Here is a 26,842-nt window from a genome sequence, read left to right as displayed (position 1 = left end):
CCCTGCTCATCTTCTTGACAAACCACTTTCTCGAGAGGAATGGCATTCTTCATAGAGAGGAGATGATGTGGTGTCATGGGCACAGCTGCTGACTTTAGAACTGAGGTACCCGGTTCGAATCTCAACATCCTTTGATTCTATTCAAATCATTTAATCTTCCTATGCCTATAAATAAAGATGTCCTTTTGTAATTTAATGTTTGCTCATGTGAAACTCTCCAATTCTTTTGTTTTGAGTTTGAGCTACATACAACTGCAATAAAGAACATTATAATCCTTCTCTGTTTTATTAATTTGATATCTGTGCCAATTCAAGCAGTAACTGCAAGGCACTCCTATACAAGACATACACATGACTTTTATGTACTTACGTTTTGCACTTAAGAGTTTTTTAGAGAAGATAACTGGCCTTTCTTTTCCATGGCACCACCTTTTATTCGATTAGGCTGTATTCTAGAGGAATCCAGAACAAGGGACATCAGTAAGGGGAAGTGAGAAAATATTACTGAAAGCTAGTCTAGAATGTGGTTTGTCTCGCCTAGATTGAGAAGTTTGACAAGAGAGGCGATTTAAAATTACTGAACACAAAGTCATTCAATTATGCTAGATATTGGCGTTCAGCTTACTAATGGACGTGTTACTTGAACATGAATTACTGAACAAAACAAGAGACAAGAGGCGGTTGGCAAAACATGAACAGTTTGTTTAATTAAACATATGTAGGGTTTTCTGTTAAGAAGGGACAAAATGCAAGGGATATTTCTTTATCGTATATTTTATTAGCACTATCATGGGTTATAATGTCCTTTTTTTCTTCTTTTCCTGTTTCCTCTTTTAATCAGGGTCTTCTAATTCAGTCCCTTTTGAGGTGAAGTCCTGGTCGCCGTTGTCTCTTGGACAAAAGAAAGGCTCAGGTAAGTGTTTCGTAATACAAAGAATAAATAGGAGAGGGTGTGGAGGATAAATGAATATATGAATGTATAACGTGAAGGGAATGGGAGGATGGAGCAAATAAACTAAAGAAAATATCCGATAGAGGAAATTTCTGAGCTCTTTCTGGTTCTTCCCGTCTTTCCCGTTTACTGTCTAACTTCTTTTAGTTTTTTCCCTCCCTGATCACATCACATTCCTCTTTAGTTTCCCAATTTCAAGTATTCCCGTAGACGCTCACGCACCTGGGAAAGCTACGTCCCTCCGGGGCTGTGGCGAGGTGAATCCGCGTTCTTCTGTGGCATCTGGTCGCTTGCAGCTTCGGCTTTCTCTTATCAACAGCAATCGGCTATTTCCCTCGCATGGGAGCTGTGGTCTTCTCTGGACTCAAGTTTTTTTCCCGCACGGATGTTGTCTCTTCCTTGGTTCTCCGGTCCTTTCGGCGATTATCCAGGCGTGCTGCTTCCCTTCTCGGCGTTTCGGGATTCCCTTCTGACGTGCCCCCGGTCTCTCTGGGCCGCCCTCATAAGGTGTGTAACTTCTGGCGTAAGACGTCTGGTCTTCACTTGATCCCCGCTTGTTGGTACCGCTTCCTCTACTTCTTGCGGATAGCTATCATGCCAGTTGACAAAGGGGGACTGTAAATACAGGAGGGGAGAGATATATGAAGGGATTGAATCATTATACTCCTTCTCTTCTATCAAATCAGGGACATTTGTTCAGCGCACATATCACTCGGAAGTCTCATGGCGCTTGCAGACAGCTCTGAAAGATTGCTTAACTAGTTGTCAAATTGCCACATTTTTAGCTTCTTGTAAAAGCAATTGTGATCAGGGATTGTGCGTAAGATTCTTGGCAGTTTGTTCCAAACAGTGGGGGCAAGAAAATGAAAGGACTTTCCTCTGCTTCTGGCAGTGCAGATTCTGAAAGGTGAGAGTAATGATTCATTACTGGATCATAGGTACCTACTAGGCTGGTACAAGCTTAGTTTTTAGGACCAGTAAGCCAGGCCGGTTCCGTACATGTTTTTGTGTGCTAGACATAGGATTTTGAATTGAATCCGCTTTCTGATTGGAAGCCAGTGCAGGGATCTTAAGCTGGGGGCCTAAGGGGATCTGGGCAGAAGATTGAGAACCAGCCTAGCTGCCGTGTTCTGCAAAATCTGAAGCCTTGTAAGAAGGCCTTCATTAATTGAGGACAACAAGGCGTTGCCATAGTCCAGGCGATTCATTATTAGTCCTTGGACTAATGATCTCATAGCCTCGGTGGGGATCCTTTAAAAAACCTTTCGCAGACTACGCATTGTTCCAAAATAGGAGCCTACTATATGGTTAATCTGATTTTGCATTGATAGTTTGTTGTTCATGTGGAACCCCAGGTTCCGAACCGTCTGTTTTGGGGTAAGACAGGGGCCCAGGTTAGAGGGCCATATAGAACCAGTGTTCATGGGCCTTGCCAAAAAGCACAATCTCGGATTTTCCTCCATTTAATTGAAAGTGATTTGTGCTCATCCACCTGTCTACATGGGACATGCATTCTTTGAAACGTAGCTTTGTTTCCGCTGGATCTTGGCCAAGAGTGACCAAGATATGTGTATCATATCATATCATATGCGTATGATACAACATCAAAGCCGTAAGATCTGATCACCTTGTCCAGCGGTGTTACGTAAAGATTAAAAAGAGTAGGGCTGAGAATGGAGCCCTGAGGCATTCCCATCTTTACTGGTCTTTTACAGGAGACGATTTTTCCCACTTGGACTGTTGTGGTTCGGCCTGTTAGGTAACTCCTAAGCCATTTCAGGGCATCCCCCCCCTGACACCAATCTCCCAGAGTCGATGTTCTAGAATGCTGTGGGAGATGGCGTCAAAGGCGGCGGATAGGTCAAGCAGGACTAGGATCGATGACTGATCTCTGTCTAGAGCTAGCCTGACATTAACTGTTACCTCAACTAGTGCCGTCTCCATGTTATGGGCAGCCCTGAAACCCATCTGAGAGGGATCCAGTAGCCCATGGCTCTCGAGATGCATAACAAGCTGTTAATTTACTGGAAATTCCAGCATCTTCCCAAAATAAGGGAGCAACGAGATGGGATGATAGTTTAGGAGGAGTTTTGGTCAGCTGAAGGTTTTTTCAGAATTGGCCTGACCCTAGCGGCCTTCCATATTTTCGGGAACTCAGCTAGCCATAATGATCTGTTAAATAAGTTAGACTGTCCAATAGTACCAGTGCGATGGTTGAGAAAAATTTTGGTGGCACAGAATCAGTAGGTGATCCTGATTTTATTTTCTGCATAACTTTTCTCACTCCTTCGATGTTGTACTCAGAAAAATCTGCCAAGATGTGAAGGGGGGCTGGAGACACATTGAGCGTATTCTCTGGGTGGTTGTTATTAAACTGTGGTGGGAATTTTATCATAAAAAACATTAGAGAGAGAGTCAGTCCATTCTTGGGAGTTGGAGGTCAGTGGCTGAATGGGAGGTGTTGTAAATTCTTTTAGAATTTGGTAGAGCTCCTTACACAAATTAGCCGCCTTATCTATTCTGTTTAGGAGAAACATTTTTTTTGCTTGTCTGATGTCCTCCATATAGCTGTGGTGGATGTTTTATATGATTCTCGATTGATTAAGTCTCTGGCTTTTCTACATTTCCGCTCTGCTGTCCTGCAGGAAAGCTTTGCTGTCTTTAATTGTTCTGTAAACCAGGGGGTGGTTCTAGATTTAACTTTGACCCTGGTAAGAGGGGCAATTTGGTCTAATGCAGCCGTTATTGCTTTTTCAAAGGAGGTTGCTGCCAGATCAATGTTTACCTCCTGGCTAGTGTGGAAAGAACTAAAATGTTTTGAGAAAAGGGATGGAGTGACTTTGCGCCATGACCTTCGCCATATTAGTTTGTTTCTAAGGTTGGTTTTGATCATATTTACAGAAATGACAAGTTTTAGCAAATAATTATCTCTCCATAGCAGTGGGGTGGGAGGTTCTATTGTGATGTCTGGAGTGTTTGTAAAGAGGAGATTGAGTGTATGACCTGCTATGTGGGTAGGACCTGTTACCAGTTGGGCTAGAACTAATGTGTGCATGTTTGTGATTAGTGGATCCGTATCAGAGTTTTCTAATATTTCAGCATAATAATTAAAATCTCCTATTAGGAAAAAGAAGTCAGAGGCCAGTACTTGCAGAGCTATAAATAATAATAATAATTTATCTGGGAAATTGTTTTTTGGGCCAGGGGGTCGGTATATTAGAGCTCCCCTACACTTTTGTTTGGGACAAGGGCTTCCTGACAACATAGCAGCAGGGAGAAGAGTTACAGGCACAGGATCTGAGGACTGTCTTAATTTACATTTTGTCTGTGTACTTCTTTTAAGCAGTTCATCATAGGTAATAAAGGTTTTTGGTGATCCATATATGGTGAGGAATGTAAGTTGCTGCCTTTGGAGTCATAAATTGTCTATTGAAAAATACAGGTGGGCCTCGACCTTGCGTGCACACAATGTGGCCAGTGGGTAACATGTCTAGATGTCCAGCATGGGGAGCACGTGATTACTGCATGTGCTGTGTTCTGATTGGCTATATGTTACTAACTCTTGACTTTATGGTGCTTTAGGAGCGCGCATACTCCCTCCAGCCATGTGCGCTTTATTGGGGCCAATCTCCCTTGACTATTGTAATGTCACTGCACCTATCTGTGGAATTGATGTAAGGTTTCCTGTTCCTGCATTTGTCTGCAGGCTACGTGCCGCCTAACCAGTGACCTTTCAATCAGTGATATCAGGCCTAAATCTCAGAGCTTGCCTGACTATGTAATTGTGAGTCTGGTTGATGTGGAGTTCACAAAAGGCAATGTTAATAAAGACGTAATGTATCTTTTTCCAAATTAGCATCTACTTTTCCCATATTACAATTCCCCCTTCTAACTGATTTTTCAATTACACTATCTAACTCATACTTTTGACAGTTACTTTATTTGGGACCTGTTTGGGTCTTTATGCTTGCTTTTGACAACTACTACCTTCCTAGTTATTTGCATTCTTCCCAGTTTGAGGAATGCATTTTTACAGCAGATTATTCCCAATTATACAGACTCACATACAAATAGAAACACAATGAAAACTGGCAACAACGATGTGCACAAACTGGAGATCCATGTGGGGAGCCAGGAGAACCAACTTGAAAACCACTCCTACTCAGGGGCACCTCCCTCCTCACGCATGTGCCTTTGTAAATGATGCAATGCTTGGGTGGCAAGTGTCAATGTTCCATTGTCCATGTTGTTCCCTGGCATGAACGTGCAGCAAGCTGTGCTGATCTTGGCACACAACTTTCACTTCATCACAGTCATTAGGTCTAATACATATTGGTGCTGCATCACCATGAGGCGGATCACTCTCAGTTCTTTTATACAGTTCATCGTAGGTAATAAAGGGTTTTGGTGATCTATATATGGTGAGGAATGTAAGTTGCTGCTGTTGGAGACATAAATTAATTGTCTAATGGAAAATACAAGTGGGCCTCGAACTTGCTTGGGCACAATGTGGGCAGTGGGTAACGTGTCCAGATGTTCCTCATTATGAGCACATAATCGCTGCGTGTGCTTTGTCCTGATTGGCTATATGTTCCTAACTCAAGTGGCATCTGACTTCATGGTTTTTTAAGAGAGTGTATACCCAGTCCGTCTATTTGTGCTTTATTGAGGCCAATCTCAGTTGACGATTGTAATATCGCTACACCTGTCTGTGGGATTGACCTTAGGTTTCCTGTTCATACCTAAGGTTTCGTGCTAGCTATGTGCTTCCCCACCTGTGACCTATCAATCAGTGATCTTGAGCCTAGGTCTCAGAACTTGCCTGACACCGTATTTGTGGGTTGCTATGCAAAATGCCTTAAAGTAAACAGAAAAAAGCGCTATGACGCGGTCAATGTCGGTCACACGCTTTGTTTTTATTTACTTTAAGCCATGCTGCACAGCAGCCCATGTTTCTCTGCAACATTTAAAAAAAAAACATTGACAACGCCAATAGGTCTTGTATATGTGAAACCTATTGGCTTTCCCAATGCTTGTTCTAATCAGTGCAGCGTAAAATCTCTGTGTAGCTTCGCAGTGGAAAGCTGTTTTGAAAAATGGTTGGCATGTTAACATCATAAAATCACAAACTCTCTTGACTGACAGTCAAGAGGATAGGTGGATTCAGTACATAATTTGTGAAAGAGTAAGTGCTGGGGCCCAGAGATTGTGTGCCAAATACCAAGGCTGCATAATGTTGATTCCACCTCCTGCCTCTTAATCTATCACTAGATACTCCCTGCTTGTTTATCTCTATCTTGCAAATTATTTTTCCACTTTTCTTTTGACCCAAAAAAGCTTAATCTCTTCTGGCTTTATAAGCTGCCCGCCACTTCCCTCAATGCTGTGATCCAGTCAGAGGAGGCCTATGTATGAGTCCTTCTCCCCTGGCACCAATGTACAGTGTGCACTGAAGGACAATAGTCACCTTGGCATGGGGGCATGCTGTAGATGCTGTTTCTTGCGACGTGGCCAGCTGCCTAGACTCGTGTCTGTGTGATACGCTCTTCCTTTCAGCCCCATTGAGTTTGAAGTCCGACAAAGGGGAACTTAGGCTTTATAATATTTTTAGAAGCGTAATCCACGTCTAAGTAAAAATACCTATGCACACTGCGTAGAATTTTAGTGTTCTTCTCCTTACGGTAACGTGAAAAAATTGCTTGAGAAAAAGTTCATATTTCCAATTGGATAAGATGCTTATACTTTTAGATTTTCATTTCGATTCACATCAATACAGTTGTGGTGGAACAAATACATATTTTAAAAATACTTGCTTCATTCCCAAATTCTATGAAGAAGAAATAGGAACCGCTGCAGGGTGAAGTACCTATCGCCAGCCTTAGCTCTTCCCTACACTCCCCGTTTGCCTTGGAAGGTGGACCTTTGTTAGCTGGGCAGTTAAGCCATATTTAGTAGAGAGTTCAAATCGCCTGCTGTGAGCTGAACACAAATCGTAGTGATAGTAAGAGGTGGGTGGTTGTCAGCCTGCCTTAGATCTGATATGAGGAAACAAGATGCCATCTCACTCCTGACAGAGGCCGGGTGAGATACCACCAACGGACCAAAACAGCGTAGCATTTGATGTCTGAAATGTATTCACCACGACCCTGCCTACTCAAACCAAATCTTTACAGATGTGCACTTTGTGCTGTCTCTCTATGTGTTAAGAGATGCCCTATGCTGTAGATATTGTGAATATATTTTTAGGTCTTGTATTAGGCATGACCCTTTGATTTTGCAAAAATTATATGTATAATATACTTACCAGTAGGGTCTTTCAGCAAGCCCTCTTCTTCCATTGTCCTGTTAGTGTGTCATTCACCTTTTTAGTTCTCAGCTCTAGACTGCGTGCATGTTCTGTCTCGTACCGAGACTGCTGTATCTACAGCTCTGGGCTTCAGCCCACCCACAGGCTTCCCATTGGCCGGCGCTATCGTCACTCCAATTGTCTTTCTCCCTATTTGTAATGGGCATGCATACGTCATGCCTTTCACTTAGTTTAGCCGACCCTACTTCTTTTTAACAGACGCATGGCCAATTTAGTGTATTGTTTCTGTACTACTTTTTTTCTGGAAGCGCGCTTAGTGACATTTCAGATTGCATCCATGCCATCATTACCGCTGTCCGCGGCGAGTCTTCCTTAATTTTAACAATATATGACTTGCACATGACCCTGCGCTCCTGCGCTCCAGCTCCCAGCCTGGCAGCCGAGGCAGCACTATGTGCTTTGGACTCACGCGTGTCAAGGTTTACCTGGCAGGCACCCCAAGAATACAGCCTCCCTCGGCGAAACTCCCAGCCCTGAGTCAAGGGGAAGCTTTATTTGACTGGCTATTTGTAGTATGCAAAGAAGTTCAATAATATCACCAGAATAATAGTTAAATTATAACTTTACTCCATGAAGAAAAGCACATCAGTGTACTTCAATGTCAGATTGTAGAGTGACATTGCAAAATACTATCTGACAGCTCAACACACCAATGTTTCAGTACCACTGTAGCAGGGACCCTGGCTTCTTTTTTTCAGATTTTTTAAAGTGCACAGCTCGTTATGCGGTGGCATCCTAACAGAGGCTCATGTTAGGAAAATAACGTTTTCTTTTAAAAGGACGAATTTTGTCTAAAACCACACAAACAATTAAGATCCGGCTCTCTCGCTCTTGCCAGCGTTCCAAGGACAAGGCAGGCCAGAACAGGCGGTCGCCTGTTCTCCTACAAGCCCCAAAACTGTGGAACTCCCTCCCATTTGCTTTGAGGAGAGAACATAACCTCCTCAGCTTTCGGAAACAATTGAAAACCTGGCTCTTCCCTTGAACCCTCTTTCCTCCCTTTCTTCCCCCTCTCTAGATCTACGGTCATTAGCGCTGGGATGCCCTAGGGTAGCTATGCGCTTTATAAATCCCAACTCAACTCAACTCAACTCAAATACTTCAGCCCTTTGCACGCTGGACAACTGTACACAATAAATCTCACATTGGGCAAAAGAGGTCCGACCTGACAGAGGCACAATGTAAGCGATGGCTGTTGCTGGCGGCTATTCACAGCACTCATTTCCCGTAGCATCTGCCAGTCTGCACAATGTTTTACATATAGTATCTTTCTGCCTATTACAAACCTGGTGTTATCAGTGGCGGCTCGCGTAGGAGTGCTGCGGGGCGGCGAAGCAGGTTGGGGGGGGTAGTGGAGTCCGACATATGACGGACAGGAGTAAGGTAAGTAATTAAACAAATAAAACAATTTACCTTGCACGCGCTGCATCGCCAACTCGATGTCCTATGGCACCGCCTTGCCCTCCCTACCCCCAGGACCACCCTGCCACTCCTCCACAACACCAGCTGCTACTACATCCAGAATGGTAGTGACTAGAACTGCCCTGCAAGGAAAGTGCAAATAAGTGAAATGCCACAATAAAAGCCACGGGTACTGAACTTTTTTTGATTCAAGCAATAAAACAGACAGGAGCCAGTGTATTATAATTTCTTGCACTATTTCTTATGCTACTGCACTGATGTCAACACTTTTAGCAATGAATCGTACACAAAGAAAATAGCAGTAAAAGGCAATATTAATGAAAATAAATATAAATATGAAAATTAGGGTACAGTTATAATTTATGTCAATCGTCTTCATTCTGGGCCATGAATTCTGTCTATCGGCATTCATTAGTCAGTTACATTGGGTTTCATTTGAAGGCAAAAGTGATGTTGGTTCTTGTGTACATTGGTGCAGGATGCTATGAGCAAGGTTTCTAAGGCATCAGGGTAATATACTGGTCTGTGCAAGATTTTCACCATAATAGCTTTAATAAGTTCCACTAGGATTCATTGTGACCAACTCACTAAAGCATTTATGAGCACGGGCTGTAATACTACAGCAGGACTCTTTTACGTAGTCTTGCATGCTTTTGAGAAATTGCCCCAAAACGTTCAACTTCTTATTAGTAGAAGTAGAAAAAGAGCATAGCCCTTTGTGTTTGTATTAAATATATATGAATATTCACATTTTAGATGTTTTAGGGACAATAAAAAAGGCATGTAGGAATATGTAAAAGAATACTACAGGATTACTAATTTACATGCTTAAAAATTACTTTGTGAATAGGTCCAATCGTAAGTAAATTTATGTCATGTGGTTATCCTAACAATCTAGCCTAGATCCAGCCCTTCTGCACCTACACTTGACACTTCTGCTACAGAACAACTTGTTCAGTAGCACCGAGTCTGGGTTTGTGGAAAATGTATTCAAAGTATCTTGCCTATCGCCATGAAAAACAGAAACAATAATGGATGTATTCATGCTAATTAGGTGTATACTCCTAAATTCTGTCCCCTAATTTCTGTCTGTTGCTCTTCAGCACAGTATAATGTTGAAAGATCATGGGCTGTGTCAGTGCCTGTCATGTGATGTCAGATAAAACTGTTGAAAGTTCCTGTGGGCTGGTGAAGAAGTTGCTCAATGGGGAGAGGATGTAGCCTTACAGCTAGAGTGGTCGACCTCAAAGCTGTGAAACCGGGTTCGAGTCTCGCCAACTGTGCTCAACATCCTGTGATTCTAGGCAAAGCACTTAGGCCCACATGCATCAAAGTCCGTTTTTGCGATTCCTAATTTGCGATTTTTACCGAATCGCAAATATTATGCGAATTTCAATTTGCGATTTCGCAATTCCCATTGATTCCTATGGGCCAAAAGGCCCATAGGAATCAATGGGAATTGCGAATTCGCAAATTAGAATTCGCAAGAAGTTGATGCATTCCATGGGTGCAGGGGGGAGTCCAAAGGACCCCCCCCCCTCACACCTGAAATGTATTTTGAAGTGCATGTTTCAGTCCTAAGGACATGTGTGTCTGTAACATGACAGTGTGTGAAAATGCAATTTTGAGCGTTTTAACACATTTTCGCAAATTACCACGAGGTTCAACCTCGTGGTAATTTGCACCCCCTAATTGCGAATTCGCAATTTTAAAATTAATCATGCATTGCTTTTAAGGAATCGCAAATTTTCGATTCCTTAAAAGCAATCGCATTTTTGGAGTTCGCTAAAAATAGCGATTTCAACAAAAATGCTTGATGCATTCCAGAAACCTATTTATGAATCGCAAACGTCCGAATTTTGCGATCCGCACCGTTTGCACTTCCTAAATAGGTTGATGCATGTGGGCACTAATCTCCCTGTGCCTAATAAAAATGGATGTGTCCTTCTGTAACAAACTGGTGCTCGTGTAAAGCTCTCTGATACCCGATCTCTTGGGTCTAGTTTGCGCCATATAAAACATATTTTTTTTTTTAACTGTAAGATGTTGTGCGCAGGTATATTGTTACAAATAAGCTGGATCCTTGTAGGCTATGAATATAGCTTTATTTAACTTGGTTACAGGTTACAGGTATAGCCAATTCTTTAACGACATCCTAAAGCGAGTATGAATAGGCTGCGATCTTAGACAGAGGGGCAGAGCGTTCAAAGCTTGCCAGCTAGGAAAGCAAAGCTCGTGCCATTCAAAATCAACTCTTTTTATTTTGGGGGGGACCACCAATTTAGCATGAGAAGACCAAGGGAATACCACTTTAAAGTATTTTGAAGATATAAGGGATCCTAGCCATTTACTTCTTTGTGCACAATGAGGAGTTCTTTAAACTTAATTCTCTCAGCCACCGGCAGCCAATGCAGATCATGGATCTTTTTTGAACCAGAACAGGCAGCTTCAGGAGTAAATCGAGCTGCCGCATTCTGTAAAGATTGTAACTTAGCCTGAAGTCTTTTATTTATCCCTAAATATAGTGCATTGCAGTAATCTATCGCAGTCAAGATCAGGGCTACCACAACCATTTTTTGCAATTCAAGAGGAATGAACTGAAAACCCGTTTTAAGCATCTTAAATTAATTAAATACAATTAAATTAAAACATTAAATATCATTAATTAATAATCAATTAAATAAAACCAGGAAAAAGGTATGCTATTGATCTGCTCTGAGAAATTCAGGTGCTCATCAAATAGAATTCCTAGATGTGTTACCTTCTAAACCAGAGACAGTAGCGAGCCGAGATTATCAGGCCACCATGCTCTGTTCTGGCACACCGTGTTCCTCCCAAACAACATGACCTCCGTCTTCTCCGTATTCAATTTTAAGCAGTTTACCTGCATCCAGGCTGAGACTTGAGTTACACAGTTGCTGAAGTTATTTCTCACCATGCCTCCCTCATCTGGTATCGCTACAATTATTTTTGTATCATTGGCATAAGAAATGGCAGAGGCCAACAGATTGAAACCAGTTCCACCTGGGAAGTAATGTAGATGTTAAATAACGTAGGAGATAAGAAAGACCCCCGAGGCACACCACAAGGTAGAGAAAAAAATTCAAATTCAAAACATTTCATCTCCACCATTTGTACCCTGTTAGCTAAGGAAGAGCTTAACAGGGCCAAGGCAGAGCCCTCGTTCCCCCCCTCACCAGCTGGTTAATAAGAACAACATGGTTCACTGTATCAAACGCGGCTGAGACGTCTAAAAGGATCAGTGCCACCCTCCCTCCCTCATTCACCAGACTGCAGATCTCCTCAGTGGTGACCACTAGGGTCGATTCAGTACTATGTTTTGGCCTCAAATTTTGAGAAGGGTTCAGACTGTTATTATAATCCAGGAGAGCTGTGAGATCCTCATGTAAAGCTTTTTCCAATATCTTCACCGGGAATGGCAGCTGGGAAATGGGAGAGTAGTTCTTAGCCACTGTTGGGTTCAGTGAGAGTTTTAGGTAGAAGCGACACATAACACTGGAGTGTAACACACATATTCCCTAAAACTTTGGGCTTAACACACTGACCATACATCCTTAACCCCTTAGGTAGGATTGTCAAAATATGTCTCACTTCAGGATGAGGATAACACACTCTCCGCCTTCTGCATACACAACAGGACCGGGAAGGATACTCAACACAACACCAACATGTCTCTAACACACGTTATCCGTACAGGACCAAATATACATACTTCTTCCCCCGACCGCCTCCAAACAGGACACCGGGTAACTCAAAAACACTGTAATTACTGATAATGACACTAACATGTCACAACTGCATATACCACTACAGCATACAACCACAAAAAAAACATTCTACAAAAATTTAGGATGAAATAAAAAACTTTAGCACACTACACACAAGCAAATATTCCGATAAACAACATTTGACATGACATTGTGAAATCAGCATTCAAACATCAATACCAAAGACAGCATTAAACTTGTCAGAATTAGCATAGAATTTTCAATACAGTATTAAAAATTAAAACATTCTCACTCGGGCAGATGACTAGTACTTGACCCCAGTAAGCGACTCCTAACCTGAAATTCCTCTAAAATTCAAGGTAGCGTGAGACGCTTCACACTATATCCGACAGCAGACTGGGACATTTGGAAATATGGTTGCAATCCAAAAATCACTAGTCCTGAATGCAGCGTTCGACCCAGGGTACACACTGCTGGTGTTCTAGGCTTCACATGTAGTGCTATTCTCATTCCCATAATTTCCAAGCTCCTTAGCAGTGCTCAGTCACTGGACTCCTTAGCAATGACTTGTGGCGATCTTGCGACCCTTTGTATAACACACACTGTGTAATAATGCTACCACCATGCTTCCAAAGTTTCCACCTCATCACCCAAATGCACTTTCCGGCCTTCGGCCATGATGTCACAAAGTTAGCTGAATCAGAGTAGCGCAGTCTTCCACCTGCGCATGCTCCCATATGTGGGTCTTCAACCTGATATTATTGATGATAGCTCACCACCTGAGGCTTCCTCCACTTGCGGCTGAACCTAACACACGTGGAGAGCAACGCACAGCAGCCCACGTGGGCCTTTTCAAATGCCGCATTAGATCCTCGAGCATAAACGGAACGGTGACAGCAGCTCGCGCGGGCCCAAAAAAACCAAACAATTAATGCTGCAGCTTACAGGTTCCGTAAGTTCAGGGTGACTTAAACAATGATGCACCCATTTGCCACTCTTCAGACATAGAATCAAATCAACAGCAGGATCAATTTCACCAAAATCCCTTTCCAGGCTACTACACGATGCAGTCCCTTTAAAGTAGCCGGTACCAGTTCCTTCCATTCACTCACTGTGTGTGAGTTCTCAACCGCCTGTCGGCACCAATGTCCCCATGGCAAAGTAAGCAGGTTAAAACGCCCCTCCATGTGAGCGTCACTCGCAGTATAACCCAATAAACTACAATTCAGCCATCAACTGCCAGTTCTGCTGGATCACTGCAAATTCACTCAACGCTACCAGCTCATTTAAACGCAGCGCTGCTATTTCACTCCTCAAAAATGATAATACAGCATGCATAGGTGTTAAGCTGATCCAACGCCCTTCACACCAGAGGGACTGCAGGCTGTCAGATGTAATAGACAGCTATGGGGCTACCAGGTGTTCCTCTTCACTTCAAGCTTCAGTTTCTTGTACTCTTAGTTTCTCAGTAAGTTACTCTTGGTTCCTCAGTTTCTCTCAGTAAATCATCTTCTCCATCACCTTCCACACGTAGGTTCTTTCTTAAATCGTCACCAGTGTTACAAATAAGCTGGATCCTTGTAGGTTATGAATAGGTGTATTTAACTTGGTTACAGGTTACAGGTAAAGCCCCACCAGAAGCAGCATCCATGCTGCTCAGCCCATCTACTCCAACTGACCGCATCCAAACACACACACTCTCAACATTCTAATGACCTCAAACACAGGCTGAGCAGCAGGGAACAGAGCATCAGTGAACATCAATGGGGAGGCTGCATTATACTAAACAGAAGATTACAACACATACGCATGGGCACCATTCAAGAGAACAGCTAGTTGTTCAATTGTGCTAAGATCATTCACAATTTGTTCAAGGTATCATGACTTTTAAAGTGCACACTTTTCTTGCTGTGAACTTGTTGCACCAGAAATCTCTGAGGATGCATCATTTTGCACTAGTCCAATTTTTTGGGGGGAATCCTGCTCCCAAATGTATCTCAAATTCAGAAGATCCCTCAAAACCTGGCTCTTTGAGCAAGCCTACAACTGATGTTCTCTTGGGTAACGACCTCTGCCTTCTCTCCTATAGCGCCATGAAACCGACCGGTGTACGTGCGCTTTACAAAATATTCTTAACATTAACATTAACATAAGGGAATTTGCTTTTGTGAAAACTTGTTCCGGATTTATTCTGGTATATGATTTCAAAGACCAGTATTAACAGAAGTTACCTGAAAACATAGATGCAATTTCCAAAAGTACATTCATAGGGTGTACAACCTTTACAACGCAACTTTTACAACGACCTACCATTACAACGGAACTTTTACAACGCAAAAACGTTTACAACGCATGTATTTACAACGCATTTTTTTACAACGCAGGTACCTTTACAACGCATACCATTACAACGTAAGTATTGGTAAGTATATAATTAAATTTTAAATGTTATATGTTTGGGGTAAAGGGGTATTTTTAGGGTTCAGGGTCAGTTTTTAGTTTTTGGGTAAAGGGGTATTTTTAGGGTTCAGGGTCAGTTTTTAGTTTTTGGGTAAAGGGGTATTTTTGGGGTTCAGGGTCAGTTTTTAGTTTTTGGGTAAAGGGGTATTTTTAGGGTTCAGGGTCAGTTTTTAGTTTTTGGGTAAAGGGGTATTTTTGGGGTTCAGGGTCAGTTTTTAGTTTTTGGGTAAAGGGGTATTTTGGGGTTCAGGGTCAGTTTTTAGTTTTTGGGTAAAGGGGTATTTTTGGGGTTCAGGCTCAGTTTTTAGTTTTTGGGTAAAGGGGTATTTTTAGGGTTCAGGGTCAGTTTTTAGTTTTTGGGTAAAGGGGTATTTTTGGGGTTCAGGGTCAGTTTTTAGTTTTTGGGTAAAGGGGTTTTTTGGGGTTCAGGGTCAGTTTTTAGTTTTTGGGTAAAGGGGTATTTTTGGGGTTCAGGGTCAGTTTTTAGTTTTTGGGTAAAGGGGTATTTTTGGGGTTCAGGGTCAGTTTTTAGTTTTTGGGTAAAGGGGTATTTTTGGGGTTGAGGGTCAGTTTTGGGTTTCTGGGGTACAGGGGTACAGGGTAAAAATTAATTAAATTTAAATTTAAATTAAATTAATTAAATGAAATGAAATTAAATTAAATTACATTAAATTATATTTTTTTTAATTAATTTACGATTATAAAATTTATATATACTTACCAATACTTACGTTGTAATGGTATGCGTTGTAAAGGTACCTGCGTTGTAAAAAAATGCGTTGTAAATACATGCGTTGTAAAAGTTTTTGCATTGTAAAAGTTCCGTTGTAATGGTAGGTCGTTGTAAATGTATGCGTTGTAACGTCATACATCCATTCATAGACACATGGATTTTTCACCCCTACTTCTGAAGTGAAGATTACAACTTGAATCTCCCTGCCCTCTCTTGACACACAAATGTTACACGACCTTTCACTTCACCCTGTTTTTCTCGCTGTGTATTTGTTGCACTTTGAAAATAGCTTACGTTCTCCAGCATGGCTTACCTTCATCGTTCAGCCTGCACCTACTTGTAAACTTTAAGGCGTTGTAAAAGTAACCTTCCATCTCTTACAAAAGTAGCTGATGGGGAGCGGCGATTACGCATTATCCCTAGCGTGAACCTCTTCTTGGGTTATCCAGTGGACGTCATAGTCTCTCATAATTTCGAGTTCTTTTGGTGGCGCCATCATGGTAAAGAATGATTATGCAGTATGATTCCCAGAAATCCAAGAGGCATTCTGGGAGGCATTGCAAAGCCTCATCAGTTTCCAGACCACCTTCATCACGGTCTGTGATGAAGGTTTACATGTGCGTCACAAGGACCATGGTCAAAGGATAGCGAAGGCACAGGGGTTTGCACCAATGAAGCAGAGAACCATCAGTTTAACTCAAAATCTCATTTCGTGGAATTAAGAAAAGCATTTAAAACATATGTGTGCCTTATGGAACGATTGTCTTTCTTTGTAAATACAGAGGTCAGACCTTCCACTTTGCGCATACCACTCATGATTCCCCTAAAAAGGCGAAATGGAACTTTCCTACGAGGGGTTTGAAATCAGTGGAAGTTCCTGGACTCAGTTTCAAAGTTGGGAGATCTTTTTCAGGAGTTGAGTGGCGAGTGGTGTTTGAGCCTTGAAAGTTTAACTTAAATCCTCAGCTCTCTACATAGAGTGTAAATCATCCTTTCCGTAGGGCTGCTAGTAACCGCTGGGGGTTTGGTTGTGCCAAATCTCTTTGTGCTTTATTTTCGTTCTGCAAAAACATCAGTATTTTGATCTTAGATCCTGAAATATATAGAGACCCGCGAGGCCCTACAAACAAGAAACAAACACTCTTAACTTTGTGTGACAGCCGAACGTATGGTTCCTGGAGTTGTGCTTCCTGAATGGAAACACAAGAGACAGCATCTCTGTTTTGGCTGTAATTATGGTAACATCTTACACACTATGGTCCAAATATGCTCATATAAATCAAAACCAGTTACACCCTTGTTCAGTAAATACTTTGATCCTTGCTTTCCCTTCCACTGGTTGTTTCTGTCTGTTTTAAAAATGAATCAAACAAAGTTATTAGATATGTCTTTAGTTGAGGTTAAAAAAAAAAGTCGCGCTCAGGTGGGACTCTTCTGCCCTCCACAGGAGCACATGGTGTGCACAGATCAAGCATAAATTATAGCGAATTGCCCACGATAAACCTGAATTGTAATGGGATGTGAGAGATTGGTTATAATAAATGGTCTTTTTAAGTATGGTAAAACAGTGTAAGACATAGTCCTGGCAATTGTGCATGCAGCCAACCCCTTGACATAGACAGTCAAACTCACTGAGAAGGGAGTAGAGGTGACTTGGCCTTTACCATGACAAGAAAAGAGAAACCAAAGGACACATTACAACATTTGTAACTTCCCATGCATTGCTTCAATCACACTGGGGGGCATACGCAAGAACAGAGAAGGTGCATAAAAAGTTCACAAATTGTGCACCAACTTTTTGTGTCCAGTCTTTAAATTTGCAATACGACCTATGACAATGCAATACAAATACAACCTAGATCACTTCACAAAATCTGAGGTCACAGGGGGTCGCAGAGCAGTTTCCCCTTTGCAAGCCTGTTACCACCTTGTTTGAAGAGACTGTAACATTTCAATGGTTTGCAACTTCAAGTGAGATCTCAAACCACTGATACCTCTCATTGCAAATTGTAAAATTGAGGAAAAAATTTTCTCACAGCCCCTCCTATTTGCCATTCGGAATGAATCATTAAATCTATTTTGAAATTTGCTTTACAGATTTGCAAAATAGGTTTAAATCATGGCAAAACACCCTTCGCAGTTGCAAATGCTGTGATTTTTTTAATCGCTGGATTTGCAACCACAAAAGCGTTTCATACATCTGGCCCTAAGACTCCTTTTTATACATTAATGGAGGAAGTCACATGCCTCCCTCCACCAAGGTCCCACAATCTGATGGGACTAAAGGTAGGTAGAAAGCGCTTTAGATGGTGAAATTCCCACTTTCACTTTGACCAGTAGCACACCAATCTCTATCCATCTCTATCCATGTTTTATTGTCTACAGTCTTCTATGCAGTGCTTAAGTTGTAAAAGAATGAGGGCCGGAGCCTAACAGTCTGCTCGGAATTTTACAGTGAATGCTATTAAATGTCAGTAAAATAAAAGAAATCCCAAAGGGTAACTTTTTGTATGTCTAGTAGGTATCTAGCTCTAGTTTGCAACCTATAACTTGCAACATTCACCAATAGCACTCAGCATTCACCCAGGGAGTTTTTGTGCCATATATAACTGGAGGACAAATTATGCCACATATAACTAGAGGACAACTATGTAAAATAAGAATTGTACCACATTTATTTGATTACACAAAATTAAAATTCATGAGATTAAAAGAACTGAACACTCAGCTCGACATGTCAAGGTAAAGAATCAAGACAAAATAAAACAATTACATAAAATATTGATTGAAACAACAATACAATATAAGAGAGTTACAAAAACAGACCAGTGCAATTAGTCTTGAAAGATTTACACATCCATTCTCAAAAAAATTCCACTAGCATTGAGAGATAACTTTCCCGTTATTCCTTATTCAAACAATGCTGAATGAATAGAGTGTGTTTGTTGTTCGGGCGTCAACGCCTTTCGATGATATCCTAGTTTATTCCATCTTTATCAAGACCAGTTAATAGCTCTCTTTTTATATTTGTTGCAAGTATTCACCTTAAGAGCAAATGGTTGATTGCCTTAGATTCCTATGGCTCCTCTATCCCCATGAGGTATTGGCCATGTGTTGTATAGATGCTTAAGTCTCTATATGGCGTCTTTACTGTTTACTTCTCTTGGACGATCCAAGTATTAAAACTTGTTTCCTTAAAAATTAATATCTCCTTCAGTATAGAGGAGGAGAGTATCCCTTTATAAAGAGGTCGTCTTATATTTTTCCAATATTGAGATCATGTTCTTTAGCTCAAGCCGTTTGCTGATTCTATTTGAAAATAGGCTCAAACCCCGTGAATGTGGTCCGTGAAACAGCGCCGTACGTCTGCTTCGCATGCGCTGCTCTCGCCATGCGAGGGCCTTTTGGAAGCAATACAATTTCGGAAGAAACTTTAAGCCCCGCCCTTGTTTTCAATTGGCACTGGTCATCGTTTATGTTAAACGCTGGCACGTGATTGAAAACCGGGCTTTTGGGTTACCGCCTTGACCACTTTTAGGACGGCCCATCTGGACAGGCCGATGCCATCTTGGCTTGGCGTTACGTAGGAGGGTGTGCTCCTAGTTTCATTTTACAAAGACAAACGCACAGCGTTTTCTTGGTGCGGGACTCGTCCACATGCCTCGGAGATTATGTGTTGTACGTGTTGGAGAACTTGCGCGTCTCCCAATACATCATCAACTCACTGCTGCCTTCGAGGCGCTTCAAAATAGGCGACCAGGAGTTCAACAATATGCCGAAAGGGCTGACAGGGCGGCGGGGCAGTCGACGGTATTTGTAATGGTAAAGCTCGGAACATACGCTGCTGTCAAAGTGCGCATTTGCAATACCGGTGGCTGTGTCTGCAGCACCGACTGGCACTCCCTTCCCCCTCCCTTCCTCTCAGAGCATCACCAGCAGCTGCAAAAGATGGAATCTCCATGCTGTTTACTTCATCGCACGGAGGACTGCCCCAGAGCTATGTACAAAGTCATGTTCAAGTGCTGGGCCCACCAACCCAAAAACCGACCGTCCTTCGGCACCCTGATATCACTGCTGTCGGAGATGAGGCTCACTGTGAGCTTCTACTCTGTCTGCGATTCTTCACAATCCCATATGGGACTTCACAGCCAGCGCTTCAGCACTACTCACTACTGACCCTCCCAGAGCCACCTCTTCTGCACTACTCACTACTAACCGTACTACAGTTAGCAATTCTGTACTACTCACTACTGATCCTCCGAGAACCAGCGCTCCTACACTACTGATCCTCCCACAGCCAGCGCATCTTTACTATTCACTTCTCACCCTCTCAAAGTCAGCGAATGTTTATTATTCACTACTGACCCTCCCAGTGTCGGCACTTCCGCACTATTCACCACTCTCCCTCCCATTGTTGCTACTCCTACACTATGTGTGCACCACTCAGTACAGAGCTTGTACAGCCCTTTACCACCATCAGTGCTCCCGCACCATCTCTACGGACTTTCTCTACGCTCTGCAGCCTTGGACAATACCCTTCTATGCCCTGCTTTACCCGCAGGCCTGTCCCCAGAAGGTGAGATCCATTCAGGAGCTCAATGCTCACCGTAGTAGAGGTAGCAATTCTGTACTACGCACTACTAACCCTTCAAGAGCCAGCGCTCCTGCACTCCTTACACTACCACAGCCAGCGCATCTTTACTATTCACTTCTTACCCTCCCACAGTCAGTGAATCTTTACTATTCACTACTGACCCTTCCAGTGTTGGCGCTTCCACATTATTTACCACTCACACTCCCATTGTTGCTACTCCTACACTATGCACTACCAGTTCTCGCATGGCCAGCACTTCTGCACAACAGCCTGTTTACAAGAGGTTCCACAGCCGATGTGTGTGCGCCACTCAGTACACAGCTTGTACAGCCGGCTCCCCGCACCCTTTACCACCATCAGCGCTCCCGCACCATCTCTACTGACTTTCTCGACTCTCTGCAGCCTTGGACACTTCTAATTCCCTTCTCTGCCCTTCTTTACGCACAGTCCCTGCCCCAAGTGGTGAAATCCACTGATACTAGCCAGGCATGTGGTAGGAACCATAAACAAACGCTTTCTTCCTTTGATTTTCTCTGCACCCGTCTCCCATTGGAAAAACGTGCAGGTCTTGCCTGTGACACTGTTTGACATTTTAATGTATATTACAGGTTTTAATGCTTGTATTTCCCAAAGTCGAGGGTAATATGCTGCATGAGCTAAACACTTATAAGGTCCCAAAGGCGAGACCTATTGGCTATGATAATGCTTGTCCTCTCTTGCTCTCGGTCAGTGTCTGATGAGGAAAAATATGTGCTGGTCCCCAAAAATGAGTACTGGTGACCCTGCCAACCACCAACTCAAATTAAGCATCGCTTCTATGCATACCTGAATGGCAAGGGCGGGTACCTCACCACCTCTCTCAGATATTAAGGGACATGGATCTCATCATTGCCACACCCTGGGCTAACTCAGTAAACCCGAAAAGAGCCTTACCTAAGGCGCACTTGAAGTTCTGCACAGACACCCATATCCTTTGTGGCAATTCCAAGCACTGTTTTTTCAGCAAAACGTGCATTCTAGGACTGGTAGATTTTCTGATCTTCTTAAAGGCTTTGGCTTGAAACTGCTTTCATGCAAAGTGATGTTTTCAAGAACGACAGGACTTTTCCAGACCTGGTTTTATTGTTTGTATTCTGATACTTGGATCTTTACTTTTCACTATACATGTCTATGTCTACAAATACCAGAATGGGAGGAAGAAATGGGATTAGATGATTTACTAATTCCTAGCATCGCACAATTTCACTTTCCAATAGATTCCACCAGAGCATAGTAAACGCACTGTTCTGCATAAAATGTAGAGCAAACAAAAAAAAATCACATGTTCCCTCTTATGCTGGTAAAAAAAAGCTTTTTTAAAGCATGGAACACTTTGCACCCCCAATCCATAAAATCAAAAGCTAGCACTTGCTTTGTTACTTCTCACTGCCAAAAGGTGTCTTGTGGTGCCCATTGTGACTGAAAAAAAAGATGGCTTCCATGTGGCCACTTGTCATGTGGCACTTCAGCCAGTCCTAAACGTTTCGCTAACCGCAATTTACATGCCTGCGTTTTTTTTGCCATACCTACAATTTTAAATTTAAAGCTGTAATATGCAATGCTGTTGGCTAAAACATGAGGGCATCCATTGGTAGTACACATGAAAGTGGGTCACTTGTTGCCTAGGAACGAGCTATCACTTCCAAAAGATAGCGCTACAAGCTCACTAAAATTACTTGTCACGTCTGATTCACTTGTTATTCATAAGCATGTTTCTCATAGTGGTATGCGGCCCTAAAAAGATATAGCTAACCTTGGAAACGCCTTCACTGCATCAAGCCAGCAAGAAAAGACACAAGTCTGTTAGTAATGGCCAGGGGCGTAGTTTGAACAGTAAGACTGAGGGGGTGCGGGCTTCAAGTTTCCCATCAATCATTCCGGTTAAAATTCGTTTTAGGGGAAGCAGAGGAGGAGGGGGTCTAAGGGGCAATAGAAAGGAGTGCGAGATGTGAGGCCATTTAAAACTCAATATTTTGAAAAATAAACAATTTTAAGACCTTTAAAACAGAGACGATATTCTGCGTGGGTGTTTTTAATCTGCATGTGTATGTAAAAATCCCCAGTGAAATCCGACAAGCACCTCACCATGCCCTTCGTTAAGCACCTGTAACCAACTGTTTACTATAGAAAACATTTATTAGGGGATATAACACCCCGGACACTCCCTCTGAAGCTACGTGCCTGGCAATGGCACATGGAAACCTGCCCTGGAATTCGTAAATTTTGAATCTGGAAAAGTACTTTTACTTGAAATCACCCAAAAACGCTGCTGATTCAAGCCTGAGCAAATTCGGGTTATCCAGGGCTACTTGTTACTTTGTATTGTCGTTGGTCTTTGTCTATAGTCATTGCATTTACTGGGACCTTAGGCATTCTGCACATCTCATCAACATTCCTACGGATGGATTCCAAGCTGGGCAGCTGTTGTGCCCCACACTGCTCCACGTGTGGTATATATGCACCAAGAGGCTTCCTTACTGAGCGAATGCTGCTCTGGCCGCAGGAAGCATGGGTTCTACTAAGTCCTCGACTCGCCCAGACGTGCGGAATCATTTCACCTGTTTCTATGACTTTTGCGCCTTTCAATGATGCATCCAAGTACAAATCTTTTGGTTGCCTAGTGACAAAGAAACTGATCTTTAATGTCCTGGAAAGGTGTACACTTTTCTAATGCACATGAGCATGCCACAAACGAAGAGAAGATAATCCATCACGAGGAATTCTTGAGGAATATCAGGGCTTTCCAGAGCAGTTGATGCTCCACTGGAAATCTCTTATCCTTCTCTGTTTCAAGTGATATCTCAGACCCTCCATGAGCCCCATGATGCTTGATTTGAGCCAACAACACGGAGTGGAAAGATGGATTTTTTTCTCCAAATGTTGATTGTGGTCTTCTCTTCACATTCCTGAAAGAACGGCACAACATCTTGAAAATCACTCTCGTCACTGGTAACCAGTGAAGGGTGGACGGCAGGCCGTGAACCACTGAGTCGTGTTTGTATGTTTCAGTACTCTGCACATCCTGCAAACACTGGACCGGGTATCTCCCACGCCCTAGGGAGAGTACTGACCTGTTTGAATTGATCGAAAACTAGGACTCTCACCACTACCTTGTGAGATTCAATAGGGGTGCATGGGACAACTCTCTTAAACTCCTTTCGTGACTGTTGCAGCCTGTGAATTATACTGAGGTCCCTCTCTACAGTGAGCTCCATGATCCTTACCCTTTATGTCAAGCAATGTCTTCTGTAAACTGGACGGGGTTTGTGGTATTGCAGGTGAATACTTCAACTTAAGCTGGAATGCATTAAGTGCTTTGACTCTACTGACTCTAGGACAACTTGCATTCATTCATTCAACCACAGACTGACAATATGCAAATACATCTGCGTGTTGTCGGCATGACAATGGAATTGCAGACCCCAAGTTCTGAGTTGGTTCATAAAGACCTTCATGAGGTGTTTAATATCACAGGAGATAGATTGGATCCTTTGGGGACACTTAATTGAAACACAAGACAACAAGCATCTGTGCAGTCTCAGACAAAGAGCGCAGCTATACTGTGCCAGTTCATATGATGGTGCTCAGGTAACTGAGCAAGGCAGATGTATTGATGGTATCAGAAGCTACTAATAAGGGAAACTTGCCAGTCTCTACGATGGCCACTTTTTTCAGCTCTCCAATGCAATGCGGTTTCATCCTCAAAGTGTTGTGCTTTTGTCAGGGCTGAGGTGAAAGCGATAGTTTTTTTGATGGTCCAGAAAAAGGCAGTACCCATTCAAAGTGGTCTGGCGAATCTCAAGGCCCCGCTGGAGTCCTGCATTGATAAATGGGCAGAGTGCAGTTGGTTCTGAACCTCGGATTGCCCACTGATAGCTGTCTCCCTTTCGACTGCTGCTTCTTAAGATGGCTGTACACATATGGAGGACAATCCAATGCACCTCGAAAGTGCTAGAGAACTTTGTGGGATAATCAGATGCCTGGAAATGCAGCACTCGGGGATGGTGACAGCTACAGTGGTGCAGAGGAGTGGATGGGAGCATCCTGCCTGCCAAGGTGAAGCAGAGGGATAGAGCTGGCATCGGGCTGATGCCCGCTGTCTGCTATAGGACTGCCAACCTGTCATCCACACTCCAGTGATAATGGGCCCCAAACACAATGAATGTGTTGATGGGGGATGAGCAAATTGTTCTCCCCGAGGTCTTCGCCTCACAGAGTAATCTAAGTGTTGATGGTGAATCACCAGAGAGGTTAGGGCTCTTTCTCATAGCGAGAAACCATGATCATGGTCATCTTATAGGAATTGCAGGGCATGACAAGGCCGACTGAAGGGAAGTTGACCACCTTGGAGGGACAGTTTGAGGAGCTTAGATGCTACCTTCAAAAATGGAGAAGTATGTGTGAAGTATTGACTGCTATGTTATTGGTATGTAACACACTATGCTACCCTAAGGGGTGTCATGCCACTGTTGTGTAGCCATGGCGGTTGAAGAAGGTGCACGCAAATGTCAGCGATTTTAAGGATGCATCTTTACAGACTAGACTCACAGGTAAAACCTTTGGAGAATGAAGCAAAAGTGCGGAGAGTGTGCATCACAGCAGTGGCAGTAGTGCATACATCCATTATCTCAACAAATGGCCCATCAGAAAGGATAAGGGACCAAGCACAGTGTTGGTGTAGCTAGGCGAAGCCTGTCAGTGTTAGTTGAAAACAAAGCAAGCAGAAAAGAGAAGGAATCTGCTGTAGTAGGGTTCTAGCATTTATGTCTTCAATGAGTTCACGCATAGGACCCTCAAGCATAGACAAGTACTCCACAGTGTTATGGAGAAGCTAGTTGCCCTTAATGTAGAAGTTTCCCAAAAACCTGTATTCTCAAATACCGGGGTGGCATTGGAACATCTGAAATGAAGAAAAGGCAAAGGATATTACTTAGAATAAGGGGATCTATAACGCTATTAAAATGATCTAAGTGATCTTCTTACCTGAGATAATGGAGCTGGCTTTAGGTTAAACCCCATGAAAAAGATGAAAATAGGCGAAATGGGTTATGCTTTTACAGAACGCAGGTAATAATGTAGACATTATTTTGGAGCTGCTTTGTCATGATATAATTACTGAAAGCTTTTATCCCTCTCTATCGCTCTTTCCCCTTATCCTTAGTTAGGGAGTCTCTGGGTGGATGCAGAGTCTCTGAGGGACACATACCCATTAAGAAACTAAATAAGTTAAATGTCAAGAGATTCCACGCTCTAAAGGGTGAATGTGACAAATTGAGGTTTTGGTTGAGGGTGGTTAACCCTTCTCAAACAACCATCACAATTTATGTCAGGGTGAAAATGCAAAAGTAACTAAATTAACATGCGCTTAACCCTCTGGTAGCTTGGCACAGAGGCAGTCCAGCTTAACTGAGAGGCAATGTGTAAAGTATTTATGCAGCACTTAAATAGTAATGAATTGAAAACACAAGAAAAATCCAACATCTATTTATAAAAAAGATAGAGTAAAATGTAATACATTATTTGACACCAAAATGGCAAAGATCCTATTTGTAGAACCAGAGATATGCAATCTTAAAGATTTAAGGTAAATATAGCGCCTAAAAGCACAAAGCGCCATTTGCCGTTATCTTATTGTGCAAGACCAGGTGAAAGTCACACGTTCAGGCCAATCATGATGGAGCTTGGGTCGGACACAGAGAACAGGCTAGTCTCACTGAAAGAGTTACCTTCTCAAAGACCGGTTAAGTTGTAAACATATCGCCATGTGCCAATGCTGGGACTGGGCTAACCTTAGTTACATTCTAGACATTTCCTAGTAAAATAGCACAACTTGAATTAAAATCTCCATGCCTGAGCTCAGTCCACACACTTTTAAAAGCCAATTCTGTATAGATAGTTTAGCAGCTTGAAACAGAGTTTGAGAGCCTTTACCATGGTGACCGTCAGTTCAAGTGACATACAATGGTGACTGTAAGTACTGATACAAATACATTGGTTCAGTGACTTAATATTGAGGGACATGATATAGAATGCCCAAAATATCGAATCCAAAATATCAAAGGACAAAATATAGAATCCCTATCTATAAACAGGTAGGTACTAAAATATTGAATCTAAAATATAGATTGTTAAAAATATAGTTAACTAAAATTTCATATTTTTATATATATTAAAAATAATATATAATTAAATAAATATTAAAAACAATTAAATAAAACATACTTAAAATAATGTAAGAAATCTTACAATATAAAAATAATAATTGTAATGTAAAAAAAAGTAGAGAATTTGTTGGATAGCGAGAGGGTAAAAATTACTATTCCCACTCCAGTGAGTGCAACAGTAGGGAAAGCGTTGGATAGCCTATGGGTAAAAATTAGTACACTCACTTCAGAGAGTGCAACAGTAGGGAAAGTAATGATTTAATATTAAAATAAAACTACATTAATTATCAATACCAATAAAAAAAAAAATAATTACCAATTAATAAAAAATAATTACCAATTAAAATAAATAATTACTTATT

General features: G+C 42.2%; 1 protein-coding gene across 1 annotated transcript in view; it reads left to right on the top strand.

Moving 5' to 3' along the window:
• The window catches only part of ITGB2 (integrin subunit beta 2), a 466,167-nt gene that overhangs the window by 237,532 nt on the left and 201,793 nt on the right, over nt 1-26,842 (top strand). Inside the window, exon 3 of the mRNA XM_086955517.1 lies at nt 842-913. The gene's annotated coding sequence lies outside the window, so the exon portion shown is untranslated. The remainder of the gene's footprint in view (nt 1-841; nt 914-26,842) is intronic.

Source organism: Lissotriton vulgaris, chromosome 2_1 (assembly GCF_964263255.1).
Source record: "Lissotriton vulgaris chromosome 2_1, aLisVul1.2, whole genome shotgun sequence".
In the NCBI taxonomy this organism is placed as follows: domain Eukaryota; kingdom Metazoa; phylum Chordata; class Amphibia; order Caudata; family Salamandridae; genus Lissotriton; species Lissotriton vulgaris.
The sequence above is the reverse complement of the archived record's forward strand: the minus strand, read 5'-3'. Positions and strand labels throughout refer to the sequence as shown.